At 36.5% G+C, this 23,479-nt stretch overlaps 1 pseudogene; it reads left to right on the top strand.

The window, feature by feature from the left end:
- Positions 1–2,081: 2,081 nt before the first annotated feature.
- On the top strand, positions 2,082–2,831 carry LOC130019327 (spliceosome-associated protein CWC15 homolog; annotated as a pseudogene).
- Positions 2,832–23,479: the final 20,648 nt, after the last annotated feature.

Here is a 23,479-nt window from a genome sequence, read left to right as displayed (position 1 = left end):
TCTCTGGTTCCTGATTGAACTGCTTAACGGCCATGACCCCAGAGACTCAGAAACAAATTTCAAAACCCAGCGGCTTTTGGCAGAAATGCATCCAGTGCCCGCAGTAGGTTACTGGCGCTGGACCACCTCAGGTGGAAATGGGTTTTGTGCTTTGGCCTGTTCCCTCTGGTGGCCCAGTAGCTGCCATCCTCCAGAGGCCACTGGACAGTCAGGTTTGGGCCCATAGTGACAAGACACATGGGACCTCATGGGATGGGGGTGGAGCAGGCCCTTTCCTCCCAGTCCCAATGAGACCCCGAGTCACCGCCCACAAATGGCCTCTCTGGCTCCTGATCAAGCTGCTTAACGGCCATTATCCCAGAGACTCAGAAACAAATCTCGAAACCCAGCGGCTTTTGGCAGAAATGTGTCCGGATCCCATGGTAGTTTACTATCGCTAGGCCACCCCAGCGGGGAAAGTGTGCTGCCCCTCTGCCTGCTCCCCCTTGGCGGCTCAGTGGTCACCATCCGCCAGAGGCCATTGGACAGTCAGGTATAGGCCCACAGTGACGAGACACTCAGGGCCTCCTGGGATGGGGGTGGAGCTGGCCCTTTCCTCCCCATCCCAACGAGATCACAAATCGCTCCCCACGAATGGCCTTTCTGGTTTCTGATCAAGCTGCTTAATGGCCATGATCCAATAGACTCAGGAACAAATCTCAGAACCCACCAGGTTTTGGCAGAAATCCCTCCAGATTTAATTGTTACAATTTTGGAATTTCAAAATTGCACAGCTTCTACTGCAGCCATGCGACATCTTATGTTATTTATAACCGGCAATAGAAAACAAATTGTCCAATGTTGCTTTTTCAGCACATCCGAGTGATGGGATAAAATCCCAAATAATAATGGTGGGTCTGGTGTCAAAATGTTGAATGTAATCAAAGTAGAGAGAGAGAAATGTGGAGATCATCTGCCCCACAGGTAGGGGGAGGGGGGGATGGGGGTATACTGGGGATTTGGGTTGTGGAGAATAGGCACTGGTGAAAATACGGGTGTTTCATTCTATGACTAAGACTTAAAGCGGAAAACTTTGTAACTGCTATCACAGTGATTCAATAAACAAAATTATAAAAAATGAAAAAAAAATTCCTTTCAAACTAAATATTTTGGGAATAAACATATAGTACAGTAGGAAGGGAACTTGCCTTAAACACAATCAACCAGAGTTTGTTTCCTGCATCACATATGTTTCCCTGAGCAGGCAGGAATGATCCTGCGTACAGATCCAGGAGTAATTCCTGAGCACAGTCAGACATAATACCTAAACAGTAGCAAAGCAAATCCAACGGACCCCAAACACCCCAAAATATAAATATATTTTCCTAATATTTGGTCTGTGTTCAAAAAAATTATGGTTATAAATGCCAATACCATTTAATAATACAGGTAAATATATTCTAAACATTTAAGCAATTAAGATATCTAAATTTTACTTTATATTTAAAACTTTGCTCTTTCAACAGTATTTCATATCTGACCCAAAAAGTATAAATCCTAAATGTTAGTTGTACTACTAGAAATGCGTCTGCCAAAAAAATAAATAAAAATGACATCTCACCCTGAATACATAAATCAAAGGTAATTTTACTGAACAAATGAAAGCGGAAAGGCAGGGAGTTCAAGATTTTCTAAAACGCCACTATTTTAGAAACATGAAGATTTTTAAAATGTGTTTTTCTAAATAATTTCATTTGAACATTTGAACCTCATAACAACTCTATAGAAGAGTGTTTGTTCTCATTTCTACTACTGTAAAAACTACAGTCTAGAATGGTGTCAGCCTGAGGTGGGAAGTTTGTTGCTTCCTGTCTTGGCCTTGTGGCTGCAGCGAGCCTCACATGACCATTCTGTCCACGGTTGCTGGGATTGGTCAGCTGTAGTGCTTGAGTAGTGGACAGAGCCTAAAAAAATAACTGGGGGCTGTGTAGACCAATGATTGAACCTGAGATAGTTTTGGAGAGGCATGGTAGCAAGTATTTGAGTCAACTCTCATGTTGTATGCAAATGTTGGCCTACATTCTCATACAAAGATATGATAAAAACCAACCACTCAGATTGCCCCTGAAGTGGTTTGAATCATGATGTTGGGAGAGACCTGGATGAGAGATAGTATGTTGCTGCCAGAGAGAAAATAGAGTCCAACTCAGGAACGTACAACGACTTTAGTGTCAAAGAAACCTTGATTAGACCAGATTTCCACTGACAACCTCTATGCAGAAGATATTCAAATGGATGAGAGGGTGAAGGTGAAGATTTTGAAGAGAGTGATGGTAACAATACTACAGCTCTTTTTGCAATCGTGGGAAAGTTTTAAAAAGGATGAGCTGAAGAGCAGGCCAGGGGAAAAGGGGAGAAATGAACAAAAAAAACAAACAAATAAACAAAAACAAAGAATAAAGGATTCCTATGGAAAGTATTCTGGAGTGGCACTTTCTCTTCAATCTCCCTGGACCATCCCATACTGAATCCACCTTCAGGGTTCAAAGATAGTGGGATGACGATGTTCTCAAGAACTGCATAAAGAGCTTGGATGATCAGAAGAAAGACAAAGACTTGTCTTTGATACATTGAGGCCTGAGTTTCACACAGACAAAAATAAGTTCATGGAGAAATACATAAATTATTGCAGATTCATGGGCTTTATTAAAGAGTTAGATTTAAACAAACAAAACAAAAACACACAAGAAACGTCTCCCAAAAGTCATTCAGGGTTTGCTAATCTTCTGGTGTTCTCCCTTCAACATATATTTCGGATGCTTATTTCTTTGGTTAGTTGCTCTCTCTCTTGAACACATTATCCCTCTTTTTCTCCTTTTACATTTTTCTAAGTTTCACTTAAAATACTATCTTGTTTCACAAAAAATAAATAAATAAATCAAAATTTTAGGGATTAGATGAATTTCATAATATGTGATGAAGTATATAGATTAAGAAAAATTAATTTTACTCTCATTTTTCTGATTTTGACCAATGTAGCTTTCTCCAGACCTCCCAGAAAACAAAACAAAACAAAACAAAAGAACTAAATGATAAAAAATTGCCTTACAGAACAATTTTTAACTAAGAGAGAAAAGTTTTATTAACATTCCAATTTGTGTACATATCTAAAGAACAGATTTATTTTGGTTCTTTGTGAAGATCATCATAAATCACATATATTTGATATCATGATCATTTTCTTACACCCAAGAAACTTCTTCATGACAAACTTAAGTTATCTTTACTAAGTTATGTTTTTTTTTTTCCGAGTGCTACTAAATTTTTTCTTTTTTAATTTTTTTTCTTTCTTTCTTTTTTTTTTTTTTACAGTTGTAGATTTACAATTTTTTGTGCTTGGGTTTCGATTATACAATGATCAGATACCCATCCCTCCACCAGTGCCCATTTTCCACCACCATGGATAATATCCCCCCACCCCCATGCCCCAATCCCCCACTGCCTCTGTGGCAGGGAAATACCCTGTGTTCTCTCTCTCCTTTTGGGTGTTGTGGTCTGCAAAAGAGGCATTGAGTGGCAAACATGTTCAGTCCATAGTCTACTTTCGACATGCATCTCCCCTCCTGGGAGGATCCTCTAAACACCCTTTATTTGGTGCTCCCTTCTATATCTGAACTGCCCTTTCCTCTAGGATACCCGGCTGGCCTCTAAGTTATGGAGTAATCCTCCTGGTGCTGATCTCAGCTATTCTTGGGTATTAATCTCATACTTTGTTATACTAAGTTATGTTTTTAAAGATTAAATGCTACTTTTATTTGACAAACTAAACACTTCGTAATTTATTATCAGGTCTTGAGTTTAATGGTTAGGATTTGTCTGTCATCTACAAACTGTTCACTTGAGTCATCCTGAATAGGATTGGCAGAACACTAGATGAAAGGCAACCATGCGAGCAACCTGGGTTCTGAAGAGGATTCAGCACCATTGACTCTATCCACACATAAACCAAGCCCAGAAGCTCAATGGACTTTTGAGTATTGATTTTATTGCCTGCAAATTTACTATATAAGTCTATTGTTTCTAGGAGTTTCTTGTTAGAGGTTTTAGGGTTCTCTAACTATAGTATCATATAATCTGTGACTAGTGAGAGCTTGATTTCTTCCTTTCCTACCTGGATGCACTTAATATCTTTTTCTTGCCTAATCGCTATTGGAAGAACTTCCAGTATTATATTGAACAGAAGTGGAGAGAGAGGACATCCTTGTCTAGTCCCTGATCTTAGGGGGATGGCTCTCATTTTTTCCCCACTGAGTATGATGCTTGCTGTAGGCTTGTAGTAGATAGCTTTAACTATATTGAGGAAAGTCCCCTCTATCCCTATTTTGGTGAGTGTTTTCATCATAAATGGGTGCTGGATCTTGTCAAATGCTTTCTCTGCATCTATTGATATGATACTATGGTTTCTTTTTCTCTTTTCTTCTGTTGATATGATGGATTATGTTTATTGATTTCTGAATGTTAAACCATCCTTGCATCCCCTGGATGAATCCCACTTGGTAATGGTGTATGATCTTTTTGATTAGTTGTTGAATTCTATTTGTTAGTATTTTGTTGAGAAATTTCTCATCCTTGTTCATCAGGGATATCGGCATGTAGTTTTATTTTCTTGTGGTGTCATTGTTTCCTTTTGGTATTAGAGCGATACTGGCTTTGTAGAAACTGTTTGGGAGAGTTTCTTTTTCTTCAATTTCCTGTAAAAGCTTGAGAAAATATGGCAATAGTTCCTCTTTAAATGTTTGAAAAATTCACTAGTGAAACCATCTGCACCAGGGCTTTTGTTTTTTGGAAGATTTGATTACAGTTTCAATTTCCTTGATGTTAATAGGTCTATTCAGGCACTCTATATCTTCTTGATTCAGCCTTGGGAGATTGTTGGAATCCAGGAATTAATCCATTTCTTCTAGGTTTTCTTGTTTCGTGGCACACAGACTTTCAAAGTAGTTTCTGATGATCTTTTAAATTTCTTTGGTTTCTGTTGTAAAATCCCCCTTCCCATTTCTGATTCAGTTTACTAGGGATCTCTCTTTCTTTGTGAGTGTTATTAGTGGTTTATCTATCTTAATTATTTTCTCAAAAAACCAGCTCTTGTTTTCATTGATCTTTAAGATTGTTTCTTTGGTTTCCATGTTGTTGATTTCTGCTCTTAGTCTCATGATCTCTTTCCTTCTGCCTGATTTGGGCTCATTTGATTGATCCTTTTCTAAGATCTTGAGCTGTAAAGCCAAGTTGTTTTTATGGGCCCTTTCTACCTTCCTGAGAATTGCTTGCAGAGCTATAATTTTTCCCCTTAACACGGCTTTAGCTGCATCCCATAGGATCTAGTAGTTCGTGTCTTCATTTTCATTTGTTTACAGGATTCTTTTGATTTCTTCCTTGACTTCCTTTCTGACCCACTCATTGTTCAACATTGAGTTGTTTAATTTCCAGGTGTTTGATTTGGTTCTCAGGGTCTGTGTGTGGTTCACTTCCATCTTCAGTACATCGTGGTATGAAAATATTGTTGATACCTTTTCTATCTTCCTAATTCTATTGAAGTATATTTTGTGGCCTAGCACATGGTCTATCTTGGAAAATGTTCCTTGTGCACTGGAGAAGAATGTGTATTCTTTCTTTTGGGGGTGTAAAACCCTGTATAGGTCTATAAACCCTCTCTCTTCTAATTCATCTTTCAAAGCCAATGTTTCCTTGCTGAGTTTTGTTCTTGTTGATCTATCCAGAGGTGATAATGCAATGTTGAATCTAACCTCCCTAACTTCAAACTCTACTACAAAGCAGTAATAATTAAAACAGTATGGTACTGGATTAAAGGCAGAGCTGTAACCAGTGGAACAGGGTTGAATATACTGGCATCTCTCCCAAGCATATGATAATCTAATCTTTGATAAGGGAGCAAGAAATGTGAAGTGGAACAAGGAAAGGCTCTTTAAAAAATTGTCCTGGCAAAAGTGGACAGATACATGCAAAAAATTGGGCTAGATCTCTGCCTAACACCATGTACAAAAGTAAGATCAAAATGTATTAGTGACTTCAACATCAGACCCGAATCTATAAGGTACAGTGAAGATAAATCTGGCAAAACCTTCAATGACATTGAAGCTAATGGTATCTTCAAAATGTCACACCACTGGCCAAACAATTGAAAACAGAGATAGACAAATGGGACTATCTTAAACTAAGAAGCTTCTGCACCTCAGAAGAAACAGTGACCAAAATACAAAGGCAGCCTACAGAATGGGAAAGGATATTCACCCAATACACATGTGCCAAGTGGTTGATATCAAGGATATACAAAGTACTGGTTGAACTCCACAAGAAGAAAACGTCCAACCCCATCAAAAAATGGGGAGGCGAAATGAACAGAAACTTTCTCAAAGAAGAAATCCGAATGGCTAAAAGGCACATGAAAAAATGCTCTACATCATTAATCATCAGGAAGATGCAGGTCAAAACAACAATGAGATATCATTTCTCAACCCAGAGACTGACCCACATCCAAAAGAACAAAAGCAATCAGTGTTGGCACCGATGTGTTGAGAAAGGGTCCCTTCTTCATTGCTGGTTGGAATGCCGACTGGTTCAGCCGTTTTGGAAAACAGTATGGACAATTCCCAAAAAATTAAAAATTAAGCTCCCATTTGACCCAGCAATACCACTCCTGAGAATATATCCCAGAGAGGCAAAAGAGTATAGTCAAAGTGACTTCTGCACTTTTTTGTTCATTGCTGTACTGTTTGCAATAGCTAGAATCTGGAAAAAACCTGAGTGCCTGAACAGATAACTGGTTAATGAAACTTTGGTACATCTACACAATGGAGTACTATGTAGCTGTTAGAAAAGATGGTCATAAAATTTACATACAAGTAGTACTATATGGAAAGTAGCATGCTTAACAAAATGATACAGAAAGAGTGGAACAGACATAGGAAGATTGCATTCATCTGAGGAACATAGAGTAACAAAATAGGAGACTAACACCCAAGAATAGCCGAGATAAGTAGCAGGAGATTTAGTCCATGGCTTGGAGGCCAGCAGCACACACTAGGGGTAAAGGCAGCTCAGAGAGAGAAGGGAGCACCAAATAATGGGTGTTGTGAGGATCCTCCCAGGATGGGAGATGTATGCTGAAAGTAGACTATATACCGAATATGATTGCCACTCAATGACTCTTTTGAAAACCACAGCACCCAAAAGGAGAGAGAGAACAGAGGGGAAACAAAAGGAAATGTTCTGCCACAGAAGCAGGATGGAATGGGAGGGATGGGGGTCAGAGTGATACTGGGATCAGTGGTGGTGGAGAATGGGCTCTGGTGGAGGGATGGGTATTCAATCATTGTATAACTGAAACCGAAGCAAAAAAATTACCAATCTGATCAATCACTCAAATAAGAAGAATGTAGAAAGAAGGAAACTTTTTCTTTGGCTCTAAAGTAATTAGTTAATTCTGAAATTACCACAAATTCATAAGGTATCTATTGTTTATTGTTATCAATCTCCTTCAGAAAGGTATAGAAAAAAAGAGCTTGCTTGAGAGTTTCTATGAGGCAATATTGCCTTAATACTAATAGTATAGGTCCCTAAAAAATAAAATTACTTCAGGAACAATATCTATGAGGCAAATAGATAAAAATTATAATATAAGTCTTAAGAAATGGAATTCTACATTATTTAAGAAGGACTATATCCCAGTGACAAGGTAGGATTTTTTTGAATGTAGGATGATTCCATAAATGAAACTCAATTAAAATGATACATCACATAATCTAAAGAAATGCATTTTTAAATGTAATATCAGTGATTGCAAAGAAGGCGCGTTTGACTTACCTATCAATATCTAATTATTAGTGAAAAAATTAAGCCAACAACAACAAAAAATAACTAACTCTTAACAATATAGTATATACCTCAATATAGTAAAGGATATATTTTTAAAGTCACAACTAATGTCATTCTCCAGTTAAAAAAAAAGGAAAGAGGTGTCTCATGTAAGTCAAAGATGTCCACTTTCACATCTAGAATTTAACATAATATCGTGAAACAATAAGTATCCATGAGAAAAATGTGCAATCATATAAGAGAAGTTAATTTATCACTATTTTCAAATGGCATTCTTAAAAATAGAAAACTCAAAATAATTCACCAGAATATTTTATGAGCAAAAAGCCTGCATAATCAAGTGGCAGGATACCAAAAAATTCACAAAGATTGTGCCATTTCTATGTGTAAGTTATGATGCTGGAAAGAAAAAGATTTTTAAAATCTTATTTATAATGCTAATAATAACTGTGTGCATAAGTAGTAGATAGATTTACAGCAATTTATATAAAATTTCCAGTATCATTTTCAGAGACATAGTGTATACTAATAAAACTAGAACTATAAAACTCCCAAAATAATCAGAGGAATCCTGATTAATAAAGAAACGTTACACCTCTAAAATATGCACACTCATAGCCTTATACCCAATGTCACATCAATTTAAATAAATATGTAAATAAATAAATTAAATGCTAGAATTGAAGTTCATTTGCAATTTTCTGTCAAGGTCTGGAAACTTTCCAAGACAAGCTTAGCATAAAAATCCTTATTGCCCAATTTCAATACTACAATTCTGAGATGCGCAAGGGGGATAGCTTGATAGAACCACAGAAACAGGAAAAATAAACAAATTTATCTGGAATTTAGGGAGAAAGACAGAATTGCATGAAAAAAAAATAAAAAACTCAATTCCCATTCAGTCAAGTTTACATTCCACAGCTGCCACCATGTAAAACCATCATCCCAGCTTTACTATTTACAGTGCATCTCAGAACAGATGCAAGCCATGCAAGCAACAAACACAACAACAACAACAACAAAATTCACGGGTACATGGGTGTTAAGGCTGAAAACTCTGAGCATCCTCAGAAGGGGCAGGCTGAATCATCATCCCACTGAAGTTTCACTTGCTGCACCATTGGCAGTTGTAGCTATGCCAGTGGTCCAATTCCATCATAGAGATGCTGAACCAATGGAAATTCCTGATAGACCAGTTTTCAGGCTAAAACTCTGGTGTCTTCTCATAATGTTGTGGGAAGCCTCCCACACATCCCCTAGAAACCATACCCATATCCCACAGCCACCATCATGTAGAAATCAACAGCCAAGTTCTACAGATCCTGGAGTTCCTGGAGCGTGTGGAAGGGTTTCTGAAGGGTTATGTGAACCTCTAAGCTCCACAATACTGACATCCTAATCGGAATATACCATATGGGGAAAAACGGAAGTCAACTAAGTTCAATGAACAAAAACAGTAACACAAAAGACTTAACTAGCAACAAACAGCTGAGTAAACTTTCATACAAGGACTTAATGGTCCCATGAAGGTATGTAACAATTTTCATAAATTTTCTTTTACAGAAATGTTTGTTTATAATTCCATTCGTCATTTAGTTGTAACAAAAAAATGAAATGAATCATAATGTGCTTGCTAAGGGGATGGACTTGAGGAAATTGGTATTAAATGGGACAATGGTGGAAGGAAGGCCCACTGGTGGTTGGTTTTGACTGGTACCATTGATTGCCCGCAACAACTTTATTATGAACAACTTTGTAAACCAGTATTCAAGCATAGTATTGAAAAACATAACAACTCATGTTCTATAATGTCTCAGAAAATATGAGAATATAATTACATGTAATAAGACCAATGAAATTAAAAGTATTCCCTAAATTAGAAATGCACTACAAATATCCTTTAGTTCAGTTGGATCTGAAAGTGCTGGGTTAAACTCTCTTCCCACAATTTCATAACTGAATAGAAATTTTTAAAGGTTGTGTTGAGAATGTAGACTTTCATTTAGGATGATTGAAAATGATTGGGGGACAACAGGTTAATGAAAATATGTTGATAGCTAGTTCTTTTTTTTATTTGTGAAACACCATGAGATACAGATGTGACTTACAAATTTTTGTGCTTGGGTTTCGATTATACAATGATCAAATACCCATTCCTCCACCAGTGCCCATTTTCCACCACCAGGGATAATATCCCTCCCACCCACATCCCCCCATCCCACCCTGCCTCTGTGGCAGGGCATTCCCTTTTGTTCTCTCTCTCCTTTTGGGTGTGTGGTCTGCAAAAGAGGCATTGAGTGGCAAACATGTTCAGTCCATAGTCTACTTTCAACATGCATCTCCCCTCCTGGGAGGATCCTCCAAACACCCTTTATTTGGTGCTCTCTTCTCTATCTGAGCTGCCCTTTCCCTTAGAATGCCCGGCTGGCCTCTAAGCTATGGAGCAACGCTCCCGGTGGATAGCTAGTTCTTAAGATATGCTGTGGTGAAAAATAAATTTTATGTTCATGGGCTTATGGAACAAACAAGTGACCTGTGAAAAATTTGGAGAAGAGGTAGATAAATAATAGTAGTCCACTTGGAACAAAACTTGCCAAAACTTTAGACTCAGGGATATAGAACAGGGTTTAAAAATAAATTCCACATGTCTGTATTTCTCCCCTCCTTCCCAATATTTTATGGAATCCACAGCTAAATTGAATAAATTGTTACCAACCTGGTGAGATCTATAAATTTACTTATCTGTGAAGCAAGCTTTAACAACAGGCTTTAAGACCCATGTCTACTTCCATCTCTTCTTTTCCTCCTGTTGTATTCAATACAAAAGGTAAAGAAAAGTGAAAATAGTAACTATCTCTGGGAGGAATGAAATGAATCGAAAAAAGTGAGAACTCAAAATAAAATTTTACCAGAGTCCTTCAATCTATGCAATTAGAACAGACTAATGTCTTCTTCCTATCTATATTTAGAAAAAAGAAAACACTCTTCCCACTCTTGCTTCCACCAGACACAATAAGCTGGGATCCAGAAGACTGATGTGGCAAGACTGGGATCATCCTGCTCCTTCTTTTTCAGATTCTAGATTCTCTCAGCAGCAGCAGCAGCTGAGGAGCATGCCATGTCCAGGACTAGAGGTCTCATGCTGGGTACCAATTTTCTAAGTACAGACTTTCCTTCTAGGTACTTTTGGTGGGGTCTAAAAACTGAATTGACATAAAAAGATTAACAGAAGGGAAATAATGTCATACTTCATGTCTGAGGTCCTGAAGTCCACCAAACAGATAAGCAGGTAACTTGAGTACCATTTAGAAGGAAACCTTTTGGAAGTAATACTTGGGTTTTATAAAATTTGATTAGTAAAAATAATATGCTTTCCAGATCCTGGCTATTGTGAACAGAGCTGTAATGAACATACAAGTGCAGATTTCATTTCTGCTGTGTGTTTTTGCAACCCAAGGGTATATTCTTAGAAGTGGTATTTCTGGGTCTTATGAAAACTCAATTTCTAGTTTTTTTAAGAATATCCATATCGTTTTTCAAAAAGGCTTCAACAATCATCATTCTTACCAACAATGAATGAGAGTTTCTTTTTCCCACTTCCACACAATCATTGGTTGTTCTTGTTCTTTTTGATATGTGCCAATCTTTGTGGTGTAAAGTGAATTCTCATAATTGTTTTGATTTGCGTCTCCCTGATGATTAGTGATGTTCAGCATTTTTTCATGTGTCCTGTGGCCATTTGTACATCTACTTTGAGGAAGTTTCTGTTCATTTCTTCTCCCCAGTTTTTTGTGGTTTGGAGTTTTTCTTATAAAGTTCTACCAGTGCCATATATTTATCTTGGATATACCTTTATCTGATGAGTATTGGGTATATAATTTTTCCCATTCCATTTGATGTCTCTATATCTTGTTCACCATTTCTTTTGAGGTTCAGAAACTTCTTAGCTTAATTGCAGTCCCATTTGTTTACCTTTGCTTTTACTTTCTTGTTCAGTGGTGTTTCATCTTTAAAGGTGCCTTTATCTTCAATGTCATGGAGGGCTCTATCTATGTTTTCTTCCAGTAATTAATTGATTAAGGTCTGATATTGAGGGCTTTAATCCATTTTTTGTTTTTCTTTTTTGGGTAACACCCTTTGATGCTCAGGGGTTATTCCTGGATCTGCACTCAAGAATTACTCCTGCCAGTGCTCGGGGGACCATCTGGGATGCTGGGGATCAAATCCAGGTTAGCTGCTTGCAAGGTGAATGCCATATCTGTGGTGCTAGCGCTCCAGCTCTTTAATCCATTTTGATCTAACTTTTCTGCCTGTCATTAGACAGAGGTCTAAGTCCATTTTTATTTTATGCATGTAGTTGCCAACTTTTCGAACACCACTTGTTGAAGAGGCTTTTCTTGCTCCACTTCACATATCTTGCTCCTTTCTCAAAGATTAAGTGATCAAATAGTCGAGGGTCTCTGTCAGTATATTTAGCACTATTCCACTTGTATGCAGGTATATCTCTATTCCATTACCATGTTCATCTATGAAATGGAATACTATGTCGCTGTTAGAAAAAAATGAAGTCATAAAATTTGCTTATAAGTAGATGGAAATGGACAGTAACATGTTGTATCATGCTGAGTGAAATAAGGCTGTAGGAGAAGGACAGACATAGGATAACCACACTCATTTATGGGATATTAAATACACACGCAACATACACACAGTATGAGACAAACACCCAAGGACGCATTTGGGATAGAGAAGGGATCATTATGACAATGATGGTTGGAAGGGATTGCTCTGGATGGGAGATGTGTGCTGGAAGTGGCTAAAGGGCCGAACATGATGGCCCCTCAGTACCTGTATTGGAAATCATAATGCTCATAATGAGAAAGACAGAGAAAGAGAGAGAGAGAGAGAGAGAGAGAGAGAGAGAGAGAGAGAGAGAGAGAATGAGGCATTCTGGAGGGAGGGGTGGTGACAGGAAGGATATGGGGAATATTGATAGTAGGAAATGTAGCTGGTGGAGGGGCAGGTGTTTAAACATTGCATGACTGAAACCTGATCCCGAAAGCTTTGTAACTGCATCTTATGGTGATCAATAAAAAAAATAAATTAATGAAATTACATGCTTCTTTCAAATAGAATTATCAGTCCTATATTCTTTATGTATTTCTGGATGGCTACCAACTGTCCTGAAGTTACAGGTAGAATGATATTCTCATAGTAAAATTCTTTCTTTTGTTCTTTTTTGTTTGTTTTGCTTGCTTTTAGGAGGACAGATGTGGATCTGTGTCCTTCCTACACCTACTTTTTCTTATGTCACATCATTTCAAAATAATCAACATGCCAGTGTGAAACATTTCGGGGTGATATGATATATTGTTCTCTCCTTCAATATTAAGATGAACATTAAGGATACAAATGGTTTTTGTATGAGGAAATTATACTCTGAACTTTGATGTATTGAGGCAAAGAATGGGGAAAAGTTACATATTAATCACAATAGGAGACACTTGGAAAATGTTTCTTCTTGTCTCAAACATTTGAAGATACAAAATTTAAAATTGAGACTATTGAACACAGTGACTCTATTTACTGCTCTGTATTAAACAGCACTTATGTGACCGTATTAGCATCTGTGAAATGCAGAGGAATGAAGATGCATAAGGGGAGAATAAAATGGTGGAATATGATCACAAATATGCAGGAAGAAAATTATATAGTCCAAGCTTTTTAAATAAATTATTTAGGGACTGGAGTAATAGTATAGTGGGCAATTAATTTTTCTTGCATACAGTCAACCTGGCTTCAAATTCTGGGATGTCATATGATCCCCTGAGTATGACCTGGAGGGACTCCTGAATGCAAGGTGAGGAGTGACTCCTGAATATTGTCGGGTGTAGCCCTAAAACAAAAAAATAAGGTATTTAATTTGTAAAATACTTAACTTTTAATTTTTAATAAGGTTCTTTCTTTACATTTTATACAAGCAGATATGCAAAATGCAAGAGTAAATTATAGAAAAATAAATTTATTACATAAAATTTAAATTAACAAAATATATGTTTAATAATTAAATGTTCTCTAAGAAATAAGTCTGTTTTATAAATTTATCATAAACATATATTTGTAAGAATAAGATGCTCTCTTTTAGTTGTCATCAAGTCTTAGAAACACTAAACTTTACTCTCCTTTATGTATATTGCACATGTTAATTACTAAGAATTAAGTAGGGGAAACTGACTAAACTTCTCAATTTACTCTAATATTAAATATATCACTGTATTCTGTAAAGTATTAAATTTCTTTAAATATCCAGCATTACATAAAGAAAGTCATTTCTGAAAAGAAAACATGCTATCAAAAGGATTTCTGAAACAGATTTTAAATATTGATACAATCTAAAATAAATACGTTGAATGATTTTTATGTCTTTTTCTTCTGACAATTCCTTGATGTTCATACTTTCTTTTGTTTATTGTAAACTATAAAGGATAAACTTGTTAAATTCATATTTTCCCTTTAAATTTTTAATTCTCTTTACTCTCAGTAAATTTTTCATTTGCAGGTTTGCAGGTTTCCCCAATTTCAAGTAAACAATAAAATACACTAGTGTAGAAATTTTAAAAAATTATGTTAGAGAAGGCATGAAAATTTCCATTATAGTATCCAAGTACAAAATAAAATTTAATGTAATATATTTTAGATGCCAGAGTTGAAAACCTAATTATGTAAATGAGAATAAACATAGACGTTATATTATATTATTTGTATTTTTATTTACACAGATTTATATCGTATAGAAATCAATACAAAACCAACAAACACTGTCCTCCCATTGTTCATCGATTTGCTCAAGCCGGCCCAGTAACGTCTCCATTTTGAGACTTGTTACTGTTTTGGCATATTTAATACATCATGGGTAGTTTTCCAGGCTTTGCATGTGGGCGAGATACTCTCGGTAGCTTGCTGGGCTCTCTGAGAGGGGTGGAGGAATCGAACCTGGCTCGTCCGGTCTGACTGCTCACAAGGCAAATGCCCTACCGCTGTGCTATCGCAATATTAATCCCTTATGTTTTGGGAAAATTCCATTTGCAATTCTCTTTAAGTTTTGTTAGAGCAAACAATATAAAATAAATTAGTTTTACAAAGCCAACGGAGCAAACTGATGGGATAGGAAGGGAAATGGGAAGAGGGAAGATCACTTTGGTGGTGGATTGGTGTTGGAACATTGCATATCTGAAACAACTACATTATGAACACCTTTGTAAACCATAGTGTCTTAATAAAAATAAGTAAATGTTAATGATATGTTTCGAAGTGTTTTGTTTCTTCAATTTTTTGGAAAAGATTGAAAATGACAGTAGGTCTTCTTTAAAGGTTTGGAAGAATTTACTAGTAATCTATCTGGTACTGGGCTTTTGTTTTGGGGAAGACTATTGATTACTATTATAATTTCTTTGAAAGTGTTAGGTCTGTAGAAGTATTCCAAATCTTCTTGGCTCAGCCTTGGGAGATTATTTATCCATTTCTTCTAGGTTTTCTTGTTTGTGGCATACAGATTTTCAAAGTAATTTCTGATAATCTTTTCAATTTCTGTGGTTTCTGTTGTGATTGTTCCCCCTTTCATTTTTTATTCAGTTTAATAGGGTCCTTTTCCTCTATTTCCTTGTGAGTTTGTTAGTGGGTTATGGTTCTCTGTTAGTTTTCCTAAGAGCCAGCTCTTGGTTTTATTGAAATTTTGGGATTCCAACTCATTAATTTCTGCTCTAAATTTTATTATTCCATTCCTACTGCCTGATTCGGGTACTTTTGTTTGTCATTTTGTAAGATCTTAAGTTGTAAAATGAAGCTATTTATGTGGGCCCTCTGTCCTTCCTTATGATTATTTGTTGAGCTATAAACTTTTCTCTTGACTTTCATTCCGCTGTGTCCCACAAGGTGTGGTTACTCGTATTCTTATTTGTTTTCAGGAATCTTTTCATGTCTTCTTTCAGTTACTCCCTAATTCAGTGTTTGTTCACTAATGAGTTGTTTTATTTGATTCTCCACTTTTTTGTGTGTGATTAACTTCTATTTTCATCGTGTTAAGGTCTGAAAAAATAGTTGATGCAATTTCTAGGATTTATTGGAGGTATATTTTGTGGCCCAGCGTGTGATTTATCTTGGAAAATGTTCTATATGCACTGGAGAAGAGTGTGTGTTTGGTTTGTGGGGGATGAAAAGCCCTGTATTTCACAATAGCCAGAATCTGGAAACAACCAGAGTGCCTGAGAACAGACTACTGCTTAAAGAAATGTTGGTACATCTACACAATGGAATACTATGCAGCAGTTAGGAAAAATGAAGTAGTGAAATTTTCTTATAAGTAGATGGTCATGAAAACTATCGTGCTAAGTGAAATGAGTCAGTAAAAGAAAGAAAGACATAGAATGACTGCACTCATTTGTGGAATATAAAATATCATAAAATAAGATTAACACCCAAGGACAGTTGAGAGAGGGCCAGAAAGATTGCTTCATGGTTAGAAGCCTGCCTTATGAGCTGGGAGAGAAGGCAGCTGGGATAGAGAAGGGATTACTAAATCAATGATGGTTGGAGGGATTGCTTGGGATGAGAGATGAGTCCTGAAAGTCAATAAAGAACCAAACATGATGGCCTCTTATCTGTATTGGATACCATAATGTCACAAAGTAGAGAGAGAGCAAGAGGGAAACTGCCATAGAGGCAGGGGGAGCGATGAGATGGCGGGGAGGGGGAGTAGAGATACTGGGGACAATGGTGGTTGAAAATGCTCATTGCTGGAGAGATGGGTGTTTGATCATAGTATGACTGAAACACAAACATGAAAGCGCTGTAATTGTATCTCACAGTGATTCAAAAAAAAAATGTGTGTCCTCTCTCTTTCATTTCTTCATTCAAAGTCAGTACTTTTTTTTGCTAAGTTTTAGTTTTGTTGAACTATCAAGAGATAACAAGATGACCATTAATAATTAGAGAGATGCAAATCAAAACAACAGTGACACATTATCTCACATCACAGAGGCTGACACATATCCAAAAAAGAACAAGAGCAGCCAGTGTTGTCATGGATGTGAGGAGAAAAGGACTCTCCTTCATTGTAGTTGGGAATGCTGACTGGTCCAGCCTTTTTGGAAAACACTATGGACATTCCTTAAGGAACTAGAAATCGAGCTCTTATTTGATCCAGCAATACGTCTTCTGGAAATATACCCTGGGGGCGCCAAAACATACAACAGAAACACCATTTGTGCTTCTATGTTCATTGTAGCACTATTCACAATAGCCAGAATCTGGAAACAACCAACAACCTGAGTGCCTGAGAATAGATGACTGGAAAAAGAAACATGGTACATCTACACTGTGGAATACTACAGAACTGTTCTGAAATATGTAGTCATGAAATTTGGTTATAAATGGATGGGCATGGAGAGTATCATGCTAATTCAAATGAACCAGAAGGAGAGGGATAGATATAGAATGATAGAGTAACTACATTCTTTCATGGGATATGAGATTAATATTCAAAGTCATGGAAAACAGGGTCTGGAGGACAGGTCAATAGTTTCAAGCTTGCCACAAGGGTGTCTCTGCTGGGTGAAGGGTAGTTAAGATAAAGATGGGAACAATATGACAATAACACTTGGAAATGATCATTTAGGAAACTGGTGAAGATATGGGCATTGTAACATTATATGACTGAAACCCATCCATGAACAACTTTGTAACTCTGCACCTCACTGTGATTCAATGTAAAAATTAAAATTTAAAAAAGAAATAAATAAAATTTAATGAGCTAACTAAATGAGTTAAAAGAAATTTAAAAATTAAAAATAAATGAGAGTCTAGCCATGTAAAATATTCTTGGTGAGGTCTTCATTTCTTTAATTTTTTTGTTTTAAAAATCTCACCATTGATCTTGGGCATGGAGAGTTCATATAATAGGTCTGCTGTAAATCTAAGGGATGCTCCTTTGTATGTATTTTACTTTTATCTTGTTGCTTATAGTATTTAATCTCTAGCTATGATATTTGTAGTTGTGAATAGCACATGTCTTGGAGTCTTTTTATTGGGGTTGTATTCTCCATCTCTGGAAACTTTTCAGTAATGATATTTAAGCAATAGCACAGCCAGTAGAGTTTTTGCCTTGCACACGGCCGACTTGGTCGGTCCAGATTCAATTCCTTGCTGCATCTCGGAGAGCCTGGCAAACTACCGAGAGTGTCTCGCCCCCACGGCAAAGCCTGGCAAGCTACCCATGACATATTCGATATGCTAAACACAGTAACAGCAAGTCTCACAAAGGAGACGTTACTGGGCCCTCGAGCAAATTGATGAACAATGGGAGAACATTGCTACAGTGCTACTTCCTCACTGGGATGCCTCCCTTTCTGGGACTCCAGTGATGCTTATAATTTTCCTCTTGAATTTATTGTATAGTTTTCGCCTGCCCTTGAAAAATTTTGAGTTCATTTCCAGTCTTCTGTTGTTCCCTGTTCTGCAGCTCATCTTCAAGCTCATTAATACTGTTTGTAGCTATTTTCACTCTACTGTTGAGGGCACCAATTGATTTTTTAATTTAATCCGTCAAATGTTTTTTTAATAGCACTTCTTATTTCTGCTCTCATTTTCTCCTGTATTTCATTCACTCTCTGTTTCACTGTTTCACCCACAGTCTCCTCTATGTTATTGCATATTCATTCCACTATTTCTTTGAGCTCATTAAACATCCTCACCATTTCACATCTGAATTGTGCCATAGTGCCTATGGCATTCTGGAGGTAGTGATCTCTTCTTTACCCCTCTAAGATATTTCCTTTTAGGTGTGTAACTGTGTAACTATGTGGAGCCTTATCGGAAATGGATATTATGGTCTATAAAGGTGAAAGGTAACTTACTGCATGTTAGCAGCCACCAACTGGGAAAACCACATCCACTGCTGGTCTACAGTGGGTAAGGGACATTACCTTGAGTTCTCTGAGTTCACTTCCCATTGTGGTTGCCTAGGAATGGTGTTATAATTGTTAACCCTATTTTCTTTTTCTTTTTATTTCATTGTTTTATGGCAAACCCTTCCCAAGTGTCAGAAGCATGCTAAGATTATTTTAATTAAAATGATATACTGTATATATTTGCTAAAAAATTTCCTCTTTAACTTATTCATAATGGTGCTATTTCTAGGTATATAAATGCTTTAATACATTTTATAATGTTCATTAAAAAATGATGGATTCACACAAAAGCATTCACGGGAGGGAAAGTTGTAGTAGTGGAGGCAAAAGCCTGTAGGGCAATCGATTTATTATCCTGTGCGGTAGATATTACTTGTTAACCCACTGGTCATTTTGGTTTGCTTTCCTGCTAAAATTGCTCACTTTCATTTGGGAAATCAGTAGGTCTCCCTTGATATTAGGAGAAAAATATAACACTTTATAGACCCTCAATCACATTGTTTTCAAAGCACTATTCATTTTTCTATTCTAACCACTGTAGAACGTACTGTAAGAAAATATTTCTGGTAACTTCTAAGAATATTTTATTTCATATTAATAAATATTGGCTGAATGAGACTGTTTTATGATATTTTTATTTGAATACATATGTATCTTATATATGTGTATTTAAGTGATTTTTTTGTTCCTTTCTGCAAACACAAGTTGACCTTTGTAGTACTCTCAGTTATTGGAATATAATGATGAAAAATACTAGTTTTCAATGGTGTTTTATACTTTAAGGAATAAAATTAAGCAATGTTTAAAATATTTTCTGTTAAGAATCTAAATATTATTAAATATTAAGTCAGTCAGGATTTGAAGATGAAGATTTAATTAGGACTTAGGGCATACATTTATGATGTAAAGCAAATTGTGAAGATAAGAAAAATAAACCCATATATTTTAGTACCTTAGTAATATTTCTAAGTGTGGTAAGTGTATGAGTTCATTTAATATTCAAATAAACATTATGTGATAGAGACCAATATATGGACTGAAGAAGAAAGTGAAATACAAAACTATATAAAGTGCTAAGATAATATATTTAGTAAAAACTGAACCAGAATGAAAGACCATCTAGACTGGTTAGAATGTAAGCCCTTCTAGATAGTATTTAACTACTAAATTAAGGCATTTCTTGTGAATAAAAATACTTTGTGGAAAGTAGTACTATCTCCTAACCTTTTGTCCTCTTGTAGACTCCATAAAATTTACTTTTAACTATAGCATTGCAGCACTGTTCTCCTGTTGTTCATCGATTTGCTCGAGTGGGCCCAGTAACGTCTCCATTGTGAAACTTGTTGTTACTGCATTTGGTATATCAAATTCGTCACGGGTAACTTGCCAGGCTTTGCCGTGCAGGCGAGATACTCTCAGTAGCTTGCCGGGCTCTCTGAGCGGGGCAGAGGAATCGAACCCTGATTGGCCCAGTCCATAGTGTGTAAGGCAAACACCCTACCGTCTGTGCTACCGCTCCAGCTACAGAAAAATTTGCAATGTAGTTTTTAGATTGTAAACAACATAGTACAATGAAATTTTAACACCTCCATTTTTTTTCATTAAAAATATTTTTATCTTGTCAGATGCTATTCTATTTTATTATATTGTTTCCTCAAGTCTAGAAAAAAAAAGACAGGAAATCAGAATCATAATGTAGTAATTTATAAAAGTGTGTACTACAATTAAAGAGACACACTTCCTAGATATCCTTCAATCATTGCACATAATTTATTAGAAATCAGTATAATCAGAGTTGTTTCTCTAAGAATGTGTGTATATATACTATGTGTACAATATAACACACATATTCACATAAGTAATTCTGTTTCATTAAATTTTTTTTAACCTGAAAAAGAATTGAATTACAAAAATATGTATATGGTCATCAAATAGATTTCTGCCTGTTTCCATTTTTGAAAATGTTTAATAATTCCAAAAAATTTAAAAAATAGCATTTGTTCCATTGATATAATCACCATATTTCCATAAGATGATATAAATTTATAGGATTACATTCTTTTTAATTAAACAAGAGCAATGAAATGACTTTAAAATGACTCCAAACTATTTATTTCATTAAAAATATTTTATGATTTATTTTCTGAATCTAGTACTCAAATTATTTCTTCACTGTGATATTTCAAATTTGTTTCTGAGCCTTTCTTATTGGAATGCTTTTTTTTCAATGCTCACTAAACTCTATGCCAGAAAGAATATCAGATGGTCCCCTGAACAACACCTGGAGGTATCCTTGAAAATAGAGTCAAGAATAAGCTCTGAGCATAGATGACTATGGCCTAAAATCTAAACAAAAAAATATTTTCTTTGACTGGAGAGATAGGACAGTGGATAGGTTGCTTGCCTTGTGAGGGATGATCTTGGGTCATTCCTAGGCATCCCATAAGTTTCCTGAACATCAAGATCATCCTGTTGTTCGTCGATTTCCTCTAGCAGGCTCAGTAAAGTCTCCTTCCTAGCCCTGAGATTATAAAAGAGCCATTTCAATGCTCTTTCAGGATTAGGAGAATGAGCCCCATCATTGTTACTGGTATTTGGCATATTGAATGCAACATGGGAAGTTTGCCAGACTCTGCTGTGCGGGCAGGATACTTTTGGTAGCCTGCCATGTTCTCCAAAGAAAAAATAAGATAATAAGATGTTGCAAGGCCGCAAATGTGGCCACAGGCTTCTGGGAGCTGGGTTTCATAGTCTCTGCATCTTGGCCGTTGATGGGACCAACCTGGCACTGTTGGCAGCTGGTGGGTGTGACACCTACCTACTGGAAGATGGGGGGTCTGGGTGGAGAAGGCCCAGTCCCAATATAAGTAGGCTTGGAGACCTCAGCCCCGGAACCTGCATGGCTGGGTTCCTCTGCCAGTTCTTTCATGCATGAGGCCCATCTGAACGTGTGGAGAGTGGTCCCAGCATGGCCGTGGCTGGCTCAGGAGGTCCTTAGCTGCTGGGGCTCTGCTCGGGGTGGTGGGGAGAGAAACAAGAGAGAACAAGAAGTCTCACAATGGATACGTTACTGGGCCTGCTCGAGCAAATCGATGAACAACAGGAAGACAGTGCAGTGCTAGAGTGCAATTCCTAAGCACCACTGGGTATGGTCAAAAATAAACCAAAAAAGTGAGTACTCTTAATCACTTAATCACTTAATATAACTTTCTTGAACATAGTCAGGAGTAATTCTTGAGCCAGAAGTAATTCCTGATCACTGCAGGGTGTGATCCCAAAACGAAACAAACAAAACTATTTCTTAAGGCTTTTTTGTGTGTATGTGTGTTGGGGCCACACCTGGTTGTGCTCAGTGTTTACCCTCGTTCTGTGCTTAGGGTGTTTGGTGGCCCATGTGTGGTTCAGGATTCAGGAGAATAAATTCCAGTCTGCTATATGCAAGTTAAGCACCTTAGAGTCTTTATTATTCATTCCTCAGTCCCCTATTAATAAGTCTGTGGCATATACTTTCAGATAAAGGCTACTTCAGTGCATAATATGGGATTTGCATGAAATTGTTTTTTAAGCAAATAGGAAAAGAGTATTGCATATGAGAAATGAATTATATTACTAAATTTTCCATCCAGTTGTCATGACAACCCTCATATTTTCCATAATGTGTAGACTATTAAGTATTGAACTAGATGTACTTTTAAGAAAGATACTAACATTCAAGTAGACATTTCCCATTAGAACTCTTTAATAGGGCCATAGGATGATCATGCTTCAAGAAATAACATGTCATTCTTATTCTGTATCTCTGGATCACAAAATGGGTAAGAAAAGGATGAAAATAACATATAATATCAGAGTTCAATTATATTTTCTTTGAATGTAAGATACTATAATAGTTATCAGCCAATATTTGAGTCTTAACCATGGATACTTTACACTTCTGTCCAGTTAAAGTTGATTATTTCTGTAACTGTGAATTCACTTAAGTGAACTTTTTTTTCAGAGTGAAAAAAATTAGGAAAATCATGTCTGTTTATCATTTACCCATTTTGTCACCTCCGTATTTATAAATTGAAAACTTCTTAGTTAGTTATCTTAAACAAATTTAAGTTAGATTATGTTTGTCTAGTTAATGGCAAGTGTCAAGGCAATTCCAACAATAATGTTCATGCAATTTATTATAAAATTTTAAATCAGTATTTTTGATGAGAAAAATGCTGTAACTTGACAAAACTAGTATTTAGAATGCAGGCATGTCTTTTTATATTTCTATCCCTGATTAATCCACAAATATCAAATTTATTTATTAATATAAAATATTACCTGAAGTGAATTTTTTTGTTGTTTATTTATTTTTGATTTGGAAATCACACCCAGTTGTGCCCAGGGATTACTCTGGGTCTGATCTTAGGGTTCATTCCCGGTTTGCTTGGGGGACATTTTGCAGTGTCAAAGGTGGAAACAGGGTCAGTTACATGCAAGACAAGTGCCCCACCTACTGGTAATCAGTGCAGATGTTATCCTGGTATATGGTGACAGGGATCAAAAGGTCAACCATGTGAGCAATTGCCTCATCTGCTGTAAAATCTCTCCAGCATCTCAAGTGACCTTTGAAAAAAGATTTTTTCCTTAAAAAAAGGATATTCTTG

The sequence above is a fragment of the Sorex fumeus genome, unplaced genomic scaffold (genome assembly GCF_029834395.1).
Source record: "Sorex fumeus unplaced genomic scaffold, SorFum_2.1 ptg000008l, whole genome shotgun sequence".
Lineage (NCBI taxonomy): Eukaryota > Metazoa > Chordata > Mammalia > Eulipotyphla > Soricidae > Sorex > Sorex fumeus.
This window is presented reverse-complemented; position numbering and strand designations above follow the sequence as displayed.